The sequence below is a fragment of the Chrysemys picta genome, chromosome 10, assembly GCF_011386835.1.
Source record: "Chrysemys picta bellii isolate R12L10 chromosome 10, ASM1138683v2, whole genome shotgun sequence".
In the NCBI taxonomy this organism is placed as follows: domain Eukaryota; kingdom Metazoa; phylum Chordata; order Testudines; family Emydidae; genus Chrysemys; species Chrysemys picta.
The window spans coordinates 71,796,023-71,810,768 of record NC_088800.1 but is presented as its reverse complement, the minus strand read 5'-3'; the positions used below and the strand labels follow the sequence as shown (position 1 = coordinate 71,810,768).

General features: G+C 51.4%; 1 protein-coding gene and 1 long non-coding RNA gene across 6 annotated transcripts in view; one reads left to right on the top strand and one right to left on the bottom strand.

The window, feature by feature from the left end:
- LOC101939672 (acyl-coenzyme A synthetase ACSM3, mitochondrial-like) overlaps positions 1-6,207 on the bottom strand; it is a 34,026-nt gene extending 27,819 nt beyond the window's left edge. For 2 of the 4 annotated variants that reach the window (XM_065558953.1, XM_024102338.3), the window contains exons 1-2: positions 5,803-6,008; positions 581-725 (exon numbers count right to left, since the gene is read on the bottom strand). The gene's annotated coding sequence lies outside the window, so the exon portion shown is untranslated. Of the gene's footprint in view, positions 1-580; positions 726-5,802; positions 6,012-6,058 lie in introns of those variants that run through there. The other 2 variants (XM_024102337.3, XM_065558954.1) reach the window with 2 other exon arrangements.
- On the top strand, positions 2,268-12,066 carry LOC135973826 (uncharacterized). Of its 2 annotated transcripts, XR_010590863.1 has the most exons (3): positions 2,268-3,730; positions 5,039-5,098; positions 9,267-12,066. It is a non-coding gene; the product is annotated as an uncharacterized LOC135973826 (long non-coding RNA). The 2 variants fall into 2 exon arrangements; XR_010590862.1 differs by lacking the exon at positions 2,268-3,730 and having other exon boundaries at positions 3,739-5,098.
- Positions 12,067-14,746: the final 2,680 nt, after the last annotated feature.

The window sequence follows — 14,746 nt, the reverse complement described above, 5'->3', positions numbered from 1 at the left end:
GCCAGGAAACCTCCTGCTGCCTCGCAGTGTATTAGACTTTATAGACTCCCAAGCTGCTCCTGAACTAGTGCCTGTTCCTTCCCCAGCCTTGCCTGAGACCTGTTCCAGTCTTGTCCTTGCCCTAGTCTGACTTTGCTCCAATGTTGTTAATGAACCGTGCATCAGTCTTGCCTCTGCCTCCTGCCCTCCTCAGACTCTGACCATGAAGATTTGACCTTCAGCCTGCACTTGGATTCTAGCTACAGTACTGCTTTTGGCTTGTTTACAGACTCTGATCTCAGTTCTGACCCAAGCCTGTCCCCGGATCTTGATTCCAGCATACCCTCAGCCCAATCCTGATCCTACATCTGACTTTGATCTCCACTCCAACCACCAGGCCTAACTATTGGGAGTCAGCGCCTGACAGTTTGCATCGACTCCACTGTACTGTACCGCAGGGCCTTGATGGAGCACTTGAGTGCTGCACACCCCTCTTCCTCCCTGAGACAGAGTCCCTGTACTAGACCCTCCAGAACCAAATTGCCCAACTGCAGCTAGAGAATGCCTCCCTCCAATAGCAGGAATGTGGTCCAGAAATCACCTTGCCAGAACGGTTTGATGCAGACTGCCACAAGTTCTGAGGGTTTATCAATCAGTGCCGCTTGCTTTTCCTGATGAGGCCATCCTTGTACCCAGATGACCAGATGAAGGTGGTGCCGGTTATTAGTCTACTGTCTGAAGAAGCCCTGAAAAATTGTAAATTGTAAAATGCAAGTTAAAGTTAAAATGTAAGAATGTTTTTGTTCCTTTTATGTTTTTTCTCACTTTGTAATGCCTCTGTATGTGGGGAAATGGTCCCGCTACTGTGAGAAATTTTCCTGGCTTCTATACTACCCTGGTGGAATTGGCTGGTGAAAGGATCTAAGTCCCTGCCACAACTCCTTTTACCTAGATGCCTGCCTGACCTTGAGGACTTCGCTTCCACTCTCCCCTGCAGCAGAGTCCTAGTAACCCCGATAAGACTGGTCCCAGGATCCCTGGGCACTTAACCCCCAATCTTATTGTGGGTCACTGGGGACAGGGGTTAGGATGTCCCCACTCCGACATACTCTCGTCTCACCGGCCACTTCCCTGACCCACTGATCGCTACATTGAGTTTAAACCACATGCAATTTATTAAATGACAACTGTACACAAATAAGGGGAAAATGGAAAAAGTTAAAGGATCCAGGAATCCCGCCCAATGGGCACAGGGATACCACAAACAACAGTCTCTGGGACTCAAGAAAATTCACAGTCTATTCCTTACACTAGGGTTACCATATTTAAAAAATAAAAAAAGAGGACACTCCACGGGGCCCTGGCCCCGCCTCTTTCCCACCCCCGGCCCTGCCCCAACTCCGCCCCTTCCCTGCCCCAACTCCGCCCATTGCCTGCCCCTTCCCCAAAGTCCCCGCCCTTACTCCCCTTCCTCCCTCCCAGCCACGTGAAAAGGGCTGCCCAAGCGCTACCGGCTTCACGGTTTGCCGGGCAGCCCCCAGACCCTGTGCCCCTTGCGCAGCTGGAGCCCGGGAGGGGAAGCGCCCAGCCGGGGACGCTGGGTCTGGAGGCTGCCCGGCAAACCGTGAAGCCGGTAGCGCTCGGGCTTCGGGCAGTCCCTATGCCTCCGGACCCTGTGCCCCCGGCCAGGCACTTCTCCTCCCGGGCTCCGGCTGCTGTGCTCCTCCTCTGACTCTTCGGCTCTGTTTAAGAGCCGAGCTGCCCGAGCGCTACCGGCTTTGGGCAGCCCCCTTGCCTCCGGACCCTGCACCCCCGGAGCCTGGGAGGGGAAATGCCTGGCCGGCGGCTCAGGGTCCGGAGGCATGGGGGCTGCCCGAAGCCGGTAGCGCACGGCTCTTAAACAGAGCCGAAGAGTCAGGGGAGGAGCACAGCAGCCGCGGGAGGGGAAGTGCCCGGGCGGTATTTTTCCCGGACATGTTTGGCTTTTTGGCAATTCCCCCTGGACGGGGATTTGATTACCAAAAAGCCGGACATGTCCAGGAAAAACTGGACGTATGGTAATCCTACCTTACACTGCCTAGGCATCCTTCCCAGGCCCTGGCTTTGCTGCAGTGATACTGCAGGAAAGACGCTCACTCTGGTGGTGGCTTCATAACCTCAGGCTGTCTGGCAGGACCCTTCTCCCCAGCATCAGGCCCCCTGTTGGGGTCATGTCCACCCCTCAGAGTCCAGCCTACGAGGCCCTCTTCTCTGGCAATGGCTCCCTCTGCTGGGCGCTCTCCGCCCAGGCCCCTTGCTCTCCCCTGCCTCTCTTGGTTCCAGTACTACTTCAGGCCTGGCTACCATCCACTATCCCGGCTCTGACCCTGTGGCGCCCCCTGTAGCTCAGCCCTGGTTCACTGTCAGCCTGTCTGGTCTCTCCTGTTCCAGCTCCCGGCTCTGGGCTCCTGCTCTGGTTCCGGCCTGCTGCTGCTCTCACCCCAGTTCAGCTTCTCCTGCTGCCCATACTCTGCCCTGGCAGCCCCAGCTCACACGGAGGATGGGCCCTGGGATCTTGACTCGCTCATTGGTCTGCCTGCCTGTCAATCTGGTTGAATGGTGTGTTGGCCTCTCCCCATTGGCCCTGGGGACCTATCAGTCTCAGGATCCTCTGTGGCCCATCTCATTTTTTCCTGGTCCTGGGAGAGGGTCAACCAACACCCCGCCCCTACTAAGCTTCAGTAAGGGGCCAACATCTCTAAATATAATGGTCTTTTCTAATGATTAATTCTGATATTAGGGTTTACTTCTTAATACATTCAAATACCCCACAAGAGCACTAAAGCTATTGAAACTGTCCAATTTCCTCAGGCAAGTTCCTTGAGGAAAATGTTCAGGGCAGCTGCCACCTGTTTTATACTATTGGTGTCACTAGGCATAGCTACCAGGTAACTCGGGAGAGTGGAAGGCCAGAAGTGCCGATGAAGCTCTTCTGCTCTGGGCCTACCTGAACCACAGAACTCCATCTTGAGAACTTTCACCTACTTCTGTGCTAACTACTTACATGCTGAAGCAGAAATGTAAGGGTCAGCTTTTCTAGCAGACAGCTGTAGTTTTGTTCACACTAGCAAAACTTGTAGTGATAATGCGGGGGAAAAGGGGAGGGAAAGACGGGGGAAAACTGCTGCAAACAGGCCTTGCCAGGCCAAGAGATAAGCAGGCGAAGGGAAAGTTTCTAACATGCACACTGTGTACCTGCTGTAACTGTTGTCTGGAAGGGAGGGGTAAGGGTGAACTAGACAAAGGCTTGCACAGAAACTGCTTGGAATATAAAAGGGAAAATTTGTTTGTATTTGTTGCACTTGATTTGAGACATGTTGGTCTCCTGTGCCTTTTCAGAGCTCTGAAATAAACTTAGCTTGCTTTCTCCCCTCGGTGTCTTTATTGGTGCCAAGCACACCGGGCAACGAACCTCGCTGTTTGCCTCCTCGGGCCCTTTGGGCTGGCAACAGTTTTGGCGTCCCTGGGTGGGCTCAAGGCTGAAATTTAGCCTTGCCCGGATCCCTCCTGGCGGCCGACGGATTACAGTGACGACCGATGCCCAGCGCGCACCAGTGACTTCATCGGGGGCCTTGGCAGAGACGTGGTTTGCTCGACCCCCGGAGGGCACAACGGTGCAATGCACTCAGACAGTGGAGAAGCAGGTGCGGGCGACAGTGGGGAACCGGTCCCGTGGATAGGGCGACGGTGCAGAACCGGACCCTTGGATAAGGTAGGAACTGTCCAGTGGGGACTTTATCTGTTGGGACCTGGGGACACCCAGTGTCTGCCTGTTTTGACCTGGGGACGCCCAGAGTCTCCCTATGGGGCAGGAACAGAGTACAGCCGGCAGGGTACAGTGTACACACTTAGAATGCATTCTGGGGAACTGGAAAGTGTTTGGATCTGACCAGTTGATTAAAAGTAAATTGAAAAGGTTCTGTACAGTTGATTGGCCTCAGTATCAGCTAGAGTGCCAAGAAAGGTGGCCCCCAGAAGGATCACTCAATTACAACACAATCCTTCAGTTGCTTTTGTTTTGTCAGAGAACAGGTAAATGGAATGAACATCTCTATGTGTATATGTTTATGGTGTTAAGAAATAGGACTGATATTTTGCATAAGTGCCATTTGACTCCGACAGGCTCGGTAGTAACGGCTGCTAAACCCCAGAACCCTCCCACTGTTGTAATGGCAGAATCGGTGTCCCCTTCGGCTCCTCCACCCCCACAGGCTCCAGAGAGTAACCCCTCGGTGGGATTGTATCCATTGATTACTGAGAATGTGGTAGCTCGTCCAGGAACACAGGATCGTGCAGCCCAGATTGTGTCAGTGTATTCTCATGTTGCTTTTAACCCTGTACATCTAGCTGCTTTTAAGGCAGAGGCAGGGGAGTTCTCAACGAATCCAAGCAGGTTTATTTCAATCTTTGAAGGGTGTCTGGCTACCCATGAGCCTGACTGGGATGATTGCAATATACTTATGAGAACCTTGGTGTCTGAAAGTGGAGCGGAATCAGGTTATAGCTAAGGCTAGGGAAGGAAGGCACAGAGAAGGCATTTAAGATCATTAAAAAGGAAAGCTATTGGATACCAGAGGTTGTACAGAGTGGAATCCTCAGAAGTGAGTGTGCTTGTCCTGGTTTGTTGCTTCAAAGCTCTGTACAGAAGTTATGTTACTGAAAGGATGTATAATGGCAATGTGTATGTGTTAATGGTTGGAGAAAAGGTGTATGAGTGAAGAGTGGAAGGTTCCTTTGGAAGTTAGAAGAAGCCAAGAAAGGGAGAAGGAAAAAGAGAACAGAACGAGTTAACTGGAAAATATAGCTAGCAAGCTCAGTCATGCTGGCCCTATCCAAGGACATTGTTCACAGCCAAGACTTGGCTGATAACCAAGAGAAAGGGGGGCCTGAATGTGCCCAAGCAACTGTGAGATCTGCAAAATATTGCAAGGCATAATGAGGACAACAGAAGGGTTAACAAGCAGCTTTGCTGGACAGTATTGGCCCAGGGATTTAAAATTCCCCCACTCTGTTCGGACAGGCTCTGGCCAGAGATTTGGAGGAGTGGGACAATGAGGACAAAGCCCTCCTTCTGCAATAGGTATGTAAGCGGGGGAATGGTCCCGCTATTGTGGGGAACTTTCCTGACTTCTGCACTACCCCGGTGAGGTGGGCTAGCGAAAGGATCTGAGTCCCCACTCCCACTTCCTTTACCCAGAGGCCTCCCTGCCCTTGAGGGCTCCCCTTCCACTCTCCTGTCTGGCTGAGTCCTCGTAACCCCAACAAGGCTGGGCCCAGGATTCCTGGGGGGCTCGACCCCTAACCCTGCTGTGGTCATCTAGGACAGGGCCTAGGGTGTCCCCACTCCGGGGTACTCTCTCTGCACTGGGCACCTCCCTGACCCACTGATTATTCCATACAATTTAAAGCAAATACAAGTTGCTTAATTAACAATTAATCTAAAGAAAAGAACAAGGAAAAATGGGAAAGGTTAAAGGAAAACACATCACAAACAGTGTCTCTGGAACGTCAGGGCAGGTCACAGTCTGCTCCTTGTAGGTCCCAGGCCTCCTTCTCAGGCCCTGGCCGTGCTGCAGAGACGCTGCGGGTTGGACACTTGCAATGGTGGTGGCCACACACCTCCGGGCTTTGAGTAGTGGGACCCTTCTTCCCAGCGTCAGCCCCCCGTAGGGTTAAGGCCCCCCTCCCGGTCTGGCCTGCAAGGGCTCTTGTCTGGGGGTGTCTTTCTGTGCTGGGCCCTTTGCCCAAGGTCCCCCCTTGGCTGGCCCCACTTGCTCACCACACCTGGCTCTGTGGCTGCAGCTCTGCTCCTAGCACCGGATCTGCTCTCCCTGGGCCGTGTCTCTGGCTCTGTGGCTGTGCCTCTGGCCCCTCTGGATCTGGCACGGTTCTGCTCTCCAGCTCAGTTTGGGCCCCTGCTCTCTCCTTATCTCGGCCTCACTCAGTCTGACCCAGGTAATTCCAACTCACACGGAGGACGGGACCCTCCCTGGCCTCCTGTCATGCTGATTAGCCTGCCCGCCCCGTCAATCAGGCTTACCTGGAGCATTGGCCTCTCGCCATTGTTCCTGGGGACTGTCAGTCTCAGGGTCCTGATTTCCCATCGACCCTTCCCCTTTTAGTGCTGGGAGCTAGCCAACCAAAACACCCACACTGAATGTTAGTAAGGGGGCAACAGTCCCCTTACAGGTAGATGATTTGCTAATTGCTGCTGTGGGTCTAATCCCTTGTCTTAAAGCTACTGTGAGTCTCCTGAATTTTATCGGACTCCGAGGATACAGGGTAGTGGACTGTGGGCTAAACCTCTGTATGAATGTGTTAAGGGAGCGGATCATGACTCCTTTCACTGGTCCCCAGAAGCGGACAGGGTATTTCAGTTAGTAGGTGCCTGGAAACGTCCCATGGCATACTTCTCTAAGCAACTGGATCAAGTTTCAAAGGGATGGCCAGCCTGTTTGAGGGCGGTCGCAGCCACTGCCCTAGTGCTTGGGGAAGCTGAAAAACTGACACTGGGAGGAACTGTGCAAGTGTATATTCCCCATATGGTTCAAGCCCTACTGGATACTAAGGGTGGTCTCTGGCTCACACAGGCTCGGGTTGCTCGGTACCAAGCGAAACTGTGAGAGAATCCTGAAGTTACCCTGCGAACCTGTCCCTCCCTTAATCCAGCTACCCTGCTACCAGAAACAGAAAAGCAGGAACATGACTGTCTAGAAATCATAGATGTTCAGTATTCTAGTCGCCCAGATCTAAAAGATCAGCCACTCCCAAATGCTGACTTGGAATGGTATACGGATGGCAGTAGTACTGTTGTAAATGGGCAAAGGAGGGCGGGTTATGCTGTTGTGTCTCTTCATGATACCGTGGAAGCTGAAAGTTTACCTGCTGGGACATCTGCCCAACTTGCTGAACTAGTGGCCCTGACTTGTGCACTCGAGTTGGCAAAAGACAAACGGGTTGATATCTTTACTGACTCAAATTATGTTTTTGGGGTATTGCATGCTCACGCTGGTTTGTGGAAGCAAAGGGGAATGCTAACAGCCCAAGGTTCTCCAGTTAAGCATGGGTCTCAAATTCTCCGGCTGTTAGAAGCGGTACAACTCCCCTCAGCAGTACCAAGGGCAATGCCAGAGCAGACAGGGAAGCCAAGCGTGCTGCTACCCTGAAATCACCAACAGAGGAGAATGTCCAAATGCATGCCCTGATCCCATCAGTAGGTGAGCTTGCAGCTCCTCAGTACTCCCATGATGACAGAAACCTGGCTGACAGTCTCAGTCTCCAGGAAAAGGAGGGATGGCTTTATTCCACAGAGGGAAAAATCCTCCTGCCCAAGGGCCTGATTCGACCAGTGTTGCAGAAACTGCATCAGACCACACACGCAGGCAGAGAGGCTTTTACCCAGCTTATGAATAAATATTTTCTAACCTCTAGACTTAAACCTCTAGCATCACAGGTACAGGATGAATGTTTAATCTGCCAAAAGAACAACCCTCCACCAGGAGTAGCAGTGTTACCAGCCACTCTGGAACCTACCCCAGGCCCAGGATTGGTGTGGCAAATAGACTTTACTGAGTTTCCCAGGACCCAAGGGTACAGGTACCTCCTCGTCTTAGTGGCTCGATTCAGTGGATGGCCTGAGGCCTTCCCATGTCATAACAACACTGCCAAGACCGTGGCTCTTAAGTTTGATAAGGAGATCATTCCTCGCTTCGGTCTCCCCCAGTGGATGGAATCTGATAATGGAACTAGGGTTACCATTCGTCCGGATTTACCCGGACATGTCCTCCTTTTTGTGCTAAAAATAGCGTCCGGGGGGAATTTGTAAAGCACTCACAATGTCCGGGATTTCCCCCCTCCCCCGGCAGAGCGAGTGGCTGGGAGGGCTGCAGGAAAGTCCCGGGCTGGACTCAGGAGCAGCTGGAGAGGAGCTCCGCCCTGCATTCTGAGCAAGTGTCTCAGCACAAAGTGCAGCCCTCCCCTTTTGCAACTGGGAGCGGTTTCTGCCATGCAGCGTAGCAAAACGGGAGCGAGAGCACTTTGTGCTGATACAAGGGCAGCTCTCCCCTGCAACCCGGTCCGGCCGGCAGCACTGTGCAGGGCCAGGAACCGGGTTTTGTTGTGCAGGGCCAGGGACCGGGTTTTGTTGTACTGGGGAGCGCAGCCACGTGTCCGGCTGGCACAGAGCCCAACACCCTGTTCTGAGCAGCAGGGTAAGGGGGGGCAGGAGAAGGGGCAGGGAGGTTCTGGAGGGGGCAGTCAAGAAACGGGGGGGGGCTTTTGGGGGGAGTGGAGAAAGTTTTGGGCAGTCAGGGTACAGGTAGGGGGTAGGGTCCTGGTGGGCAGTTGGGGGGGGTCTTAGGAGGGGGCAGTTAGGGGACAAGGAACAGGGAGTCTTAGGTAGGGGGTGGGGTTCTGGAGGGCAGTTAGGAGCAGGGGTCCCAGGAGGGGGCAGTCAGGGGACAAGGAGCAGGGGGGTAGGGGGCTGGGAGTTCTGGGGGGGAGCTGTCAGGGGGCAGGAGTGGGGAGAGGGATCGGAGCAGTCAGGGGACAGGGAGCAGAGGGGTTTAGATGGGTTGGGAGTTCTGGGGGGGGGCTGTCAGGGGGTGGGGAGTGGTTGGATGGGGCGTGGGAGTCCCAGGGGTCTGTCTGGGGGTGGGGGTGTGGATAAAGTTTGGGGCAGTCAGGGGACAAGAGGCAGGGAGGCTTAGATAGGGAGTGGAGTCCTGGGGGGCAGTTAGGGGCAGGGGTCCCAGGAGGGGGTAGTCAGGGGACAAGGAACGGGGGGAGGGTTGGGAGGTCAGGGGGGGCGGGAAGTGGGAGGGGCAGGGGCGGGGCTCCTCCCGTCCTCTTTTTTGCTCGCTGAAATATGGTAACCCTAATGGAACACACTTCACATCTCAAGTGGTTCAAAAGATATCAAGTGCTCAGCAAATCCCCTGGAAGCTCCATACACCATGGCGACCACAAGCCAGTGGAGTAGTGGAACGCACAAATCAGACACTCAAGCGACACCTCTCAAAGGTCTGTCAGGAGGCCTCTCTTAAGTGGCCTGATGCTTTGCCCCTTGTGTTACTCCGCATTCATGCTCTCCCCAAGGGTAGGTTAGGGCTTAGTCCCTTCGAGATTATGTTTGGAAGGGCATGGCCTCTGAATGGTACACCGGTTCTGGCAGGGGAGTGGGAGATGGGGTGTGGTTTCTTGTTTCAGTACATGTGCTCTCTGTCTGCTGTTCTTTCTTCTCTTCACAGATACACCAAAGATTCACAGCCTCTTCTACTGTATACCCCGGTCCACTCCCTGCAGCCTGGTGACTCCGTTCTCGTGCGGACCTGGAAGGACGAGCCTCTCCAAGAGAAGTGGAAGGGACCCCACATCGTCCTGCTTGTTTCCCACACAGCGGCAAAAGTCGAAGGACACAAGAACTGGTTTCATCACTCTCGACTGAAAGCAGTACCCGCTCCTGAACAGTGGACTGTCCAGCCTGCTGAAAAGACAGATAACAACGATTTGGGACTTAAGCTGTTATTCTAAAGACAGTGAGGGTCACTGGGAATGCCTGGTGATCTCTCTGAACAGCCACAGCACACTCCCCGTGAGAACCCTGAGCATTGGTTTTTGCCAATGATACCCTGGCCATAGAGAAACGCATAAGTGCTGAGCTGTACCAGCTTCGACTGCTGGCTTTGCAGAACCACCAGGCCCTAGATTATGTGTTAGCCTCGCAGAGCGGGGTATGTGCCCTTATTGGAGAAGAATGTTGTACCTATGTCCCAGAGTTTTCACAGGATATTAACAAGCATATCTTGTTGGCCGAACAGGCCTTGAACCAGTGGAAGGCCCAGGAAAGGGGAACCCGCTATTTTGGATTCCCTTTGGGGTTGGATACCTGGTTTAGGGGAACTAGGGGGGTATAGGGGGCAGCATTGTTCGCATCTTGCTCACAGGTGTGGTGATATGTTTTGTCCTTTTCCTTTTGCTCATTTGCTGTAAAGTGCTCATATGTAAGATTTGTACCTCCCATTCCCCAAAAGTTCCCTTATATCCTCTCATTGATAGTCCTGATTGCATGGAGCTTAATCGCATTTTGTCTTTAGAGTATGAGAAAACTCTGACAAAGGTTTGTTGAGTGTTCTCAAAGGAGGGATTGTTGGTGACACTAGGCATAGCTACCAGGTAACTAGGGAGAGTGGAAGGCCAGAAGTGCCAATGAAGCTCTTCTGCTCTGAGCCTACCTGAACCACAGAACTCCATCTTGAGAACTTTCACCTACTTCTGTGCTAACTACTTACATGCTGAAGCAGAAATGTAAGGGTCAGCTTTTCTAGCAGACAGCTGTAGTTTTGTTCACACTAGCAAAACGTGTAGTGATAATGCGGGGGAAAAGGGGGAGGGAAAGACAGGGGAAAACTGCTGTAAACAGGCCTTGCCAGGCCAAGAGATAAGCAGGCGAAGGGACAGTTTCTAACATGCACACTGTGTACCTGCTGTAACTGTTGTCTGGAAGGGAGGGGTAAGGGTGAACTAGACAAGGGCTTGCACAGAAACTGCTTGGAATATAAAAGGGAAAATTTGTTTGTATTTGTTGCACTTGATTTGAGACATGTTGGTCTCCTAGTGCCTTTTCAGAGCTCTGAAATAAACTTAGCTTGCTTTCTCCCCTCGGTGTCTTTATTGGTGCCAAGCACACCGGGCAACGAACCTCTCTGTTTGCCTCCTCGGGCCCTTTGGGCTGGCAACAATACAACACAGAGACAATGAGCTAATTATTTGCTGATGCCCAGGTAGCAAGGCTATAGACAGGACCAGATTAACTTCTTGTGGGTCCCCATGGAAGCAATGGGGCATGGGGAGAGGGGTGATTCCCAGAGTGAGGGGCTGGCCATGGGCAATCATAGAATACCAGGGTTGGAAGGGACCTCAGGAGGTCATCTAGTCCAACCCCCTGCTTAAACCAGGACCAATTCCCAGACAGATCCCTAAATGGCCCCCTCAAGGATTGAACTCACAATCCTGGGTTTAGCAGGCCAATGCTCAAACCACTGAGCTATCTCTCCCCCAAACACAGCAGTGGGGGCAGCCCTCTGTAGGAGCAGGATTTTATAATTGTACTATGAGAATTAATGTATGATTTGATTTCATCTTGCCAGCTACCCTTTTTGAATAGCAGAAAGGAATGACAGACCAGAACAATCCTTATGACTGATTATGGTCACCCTTTTGTTTTAGGATAAGTTATAATGTCTACTATGGTTTCCTATATGTATTACAAATTAGGCACTTTAGTTAAATATACATTTCTTTGTTTTAAGGTTTAGAAAGTAAGAGACAGGATCTTGTATTGTGTCTATGTTAAGGAGATTAGAGGAATGTTGAAGGCCTGGGCCCCAATGTAAATTGTTTTGATTATAAGATTTAGGAAGACTTAATTTACAATGCCTTTTCTTGCTCAACATAAAAACTGCCGTATACCTTTAATGGTCTCTGTAAAAAATTGTTTGTGTAAATGAGGAATGTATGCATCAGGAAAAGATAAGGTGTGAAGGCCATTGTTATAGCCAAATGGTCAAGGAAGAAGGGATTTAACAACACCAATCATTAACGCGCATCCACAATGTAGGAAGGGCAGATTGATGACCCTGAGGTTAGGCTGGCACCCCTAAGGACTAAACAAATTAATTAAATCAAAACCAGAACAAGATGACCGTCTCGGAGGCGTATTGGAATATTTACATCAGAAGATAACAGAGACTAACACAGCAAAATCCATAAACTTCAACAACAAAAAAAGACTATAAGAACAGGGTGCTTTGCCATGGGACTTTGGGTTCATCTTGCCACATTCCAGGAGCATCGGATCGCGACCGACAGAGCCTGGCTCCCCTCTGCAACCAATCTGGCTGGCCACTAGATTGATCCAGACTCTGGACTGGTAACTATAAACATCAACTGGCAGGACTGGGTGCATGGTGTGTGTGTGTGTAACTAAAATGCATACGCTAATTGCTGTATTCTCAATAAATGCGGCATTTTTGCCTTCTCCCCTGTAAAGATCCCGTGTGCTTCTTATAAGTATAACACCATGGCCAGCAACCCTGCCCAGCTCACATGGCAGAGCCCAGCTGTAGGGCAGCGAGCCCCCTACAGGTGAGTGGGACCTGCTGGCTGGGAACCACTCACACAGCAAGGCCTGGGTGCTGGACTACCTGGGCGAGAGGCCAGACCTGGCTGTGTGGATGGGTTAGCCGGATCCATAATGAGCCCCTTCCCAGTGTGAGTACAGCGCCACAGCCCCACTGGTGCCATTGTAAACCCAGGACTAGCTATAGAGGTCTGTGAGGACCATCTCCCTCCACCAAGCCTCCTCTTGCTCCTTTCCATTTATACAAAGCCTTGCAAGCATTAATGCCTCACAAGTATGGGGAGGGCAGAATGCAGTTTTTGTAGAAAGGTTAGTGCAGCTACATGTTTTCCTTAACACAATTGACATCTGAAAGGTTTTACCACTTTTGCAACCCCCAATGTAATAATGGTCCATTATTTTAGAAAAATCTCTCTCTGTTTCTCACACACAGGAGAACAGCAAATGAAACTGCACTGGCTTCAGGTCAAACCTTATGTTCACAGGAAACATTTATTTTTTTAAAAAATTACCTTTGATATAAACATTTCTATCTATTACCATAATTGATTTCCTGTTGCCTCTGAGAATAATATTAAGATGACTTTGGGGCCAGATTGGGGGAAAGTGGAACTCAAGGTTATTGTATTCAAAATGATGCTTTTTGTTTTTTATGACCGGGTTACATTTAACCAAGTTTCATCCTTATTGCTCAGAAAGAAAGTTGAGCTTGAGGGTCATATTTTGCTTCCAAATACTTGTAGGTGGTACTGTGTATTTCAGAAATGATTCCAAATGGAGCGGACAGCAATCATCATCAATACTTTGAACATGGGGAGAGGGGAAGAATTTACAGTTTTGAATTAATAAGTCATCCATCTTGAACATTAGGCACGAGTTTGCTGTAAACAATAACATTAAGGAGATGGTGTAGTCTAATGCAGGATTCCACGCAAGGGCAGTGAGCAAGGAGAATGATCCTGTGTTCTGATGTAGAATGAATCATGGGGACAGGTCTCTTACCTTTAACCCACTTTTTCAGCTGAGCTGGCTGAAGGTACAAAGAGCAGGAGCTAAAGGGAAAATCACGTGGTGCATCTTCTGTGGCCAGTTTGACAAGGGATATGTAGTGGGGTGGTTACCCCGCTCCTGCCCTTTGGGGCTGAAAACAGCGCAGAGGAGAGCTGTGGCTGGGGCAAGAAGCCTGGGCTGATTAGGGAAGGTAGGCTCAGCTGTGGCCAAGCCCCAATCAGGCCCAGCTGGCCCCTATAAGAGGCAGTGAGCCAGGAGCTCAGCAGTCTCTCTCTGCCTTCAGAGAGAGAGAGGGAGGGAGGGGCCCTGGCTGCTGGGAAGCTCAGGGTTCCTAGAGTGAGGCAGGGCTGGGAAAAGGCCAGCGGGGCTGGCAACTCCCCAGGCTGCAGGGCCTTGTCCAAGGCACCAGAGAGGCACTGGGTTCCAGAGAGAGGGGCAGCAGGTCTAGACCAAACCTTGCCTATGATGAGTGGCTTATACTGCAGTCTGCCCCAGGGAGTGGGGCTAGATGGTGACTGGCAGTAACCTTTCACTGAGGCAAGGTGGGGTTAGTGGGTGGGGGTTCCTTGGGGAGGGGAGACCCAAAGAGAAAGGGGTTACTGCCAGGGGGCAGCCCCCAGATAAAGGGGCACCAGGTCTGGGAGGGACATGGGGGGCCAGTGGTGAGGCGGATCACTGGTCTGCAGAGAGTGCTCCAAGGCTGGTGGATCTAATTCCCATGGATGACCAGCAGGAGGTGCCGCAGGGGTGAGTCCACACTCTTGCATGGTAATAGTGGGGGCAGTTCCATAGTTCAAGCTTGCAAAAAATAAAATAGCTCTTTATATTTAACAGACTGGATTAGAGTCTGGATAATCAGCAAACTAAATGAATCCTGGCTCCACTGAAGTTGACTGCAAAACTCCTATTGACGTCAGTGGGGCAGAATTTCACGCTAACTCTTTAAAGTTCCTGATCTTAATCTTATTTAGGAGCCTAAATCTGGATGCAGGTGCTGAATTTTGTGCCAAATTTTGAAAATGTGGCTTGAGTTACTTTGCCATATAACAGCTGAATGGCAGAGCCATGAATAGAACTCAAGTGTTCAGAATTCCTGCCTCTGACATTGGAGAGGGTAGTAGCCCATCTCCGCATGCCCCCTGACAGAACAAAATGGAGAACAGCTAGCTGATGCCCCCAGAAGACCCATTGGATGGGGGGAAAGGGGAAAGAGAAGCCATTGTGCTGTCAGCAGGCATGTTGAGCAGGGCTACTAGCCTCTCCAATCCCAAGGTTTCCCTGTGGGGCCTAGGAATTAGGGTTTTCCACTTCTTAATGCAGTTAGGGGTTCCCTAGCTATTGTGCTAGGCCTCATGAGGTGTTCCCTTGCAGCTTAGTGCAGAGCCATTGCAGTGGGAAAGAGAATGTTTCCTACTCCTACCGCTCTGTGTACATGCGTGCACATATTGTGGGGTACAAGGGGCTGGCTCCTAGAATATCGCTGGAATTGAGAGAGAGTGGCCCCTCCTGACTGCAGCACCAAAGATAAGAGCTGAGGAGGAGACCGGTGGAGTTTGTTGTGGTGAAGGAGAGGAGCCA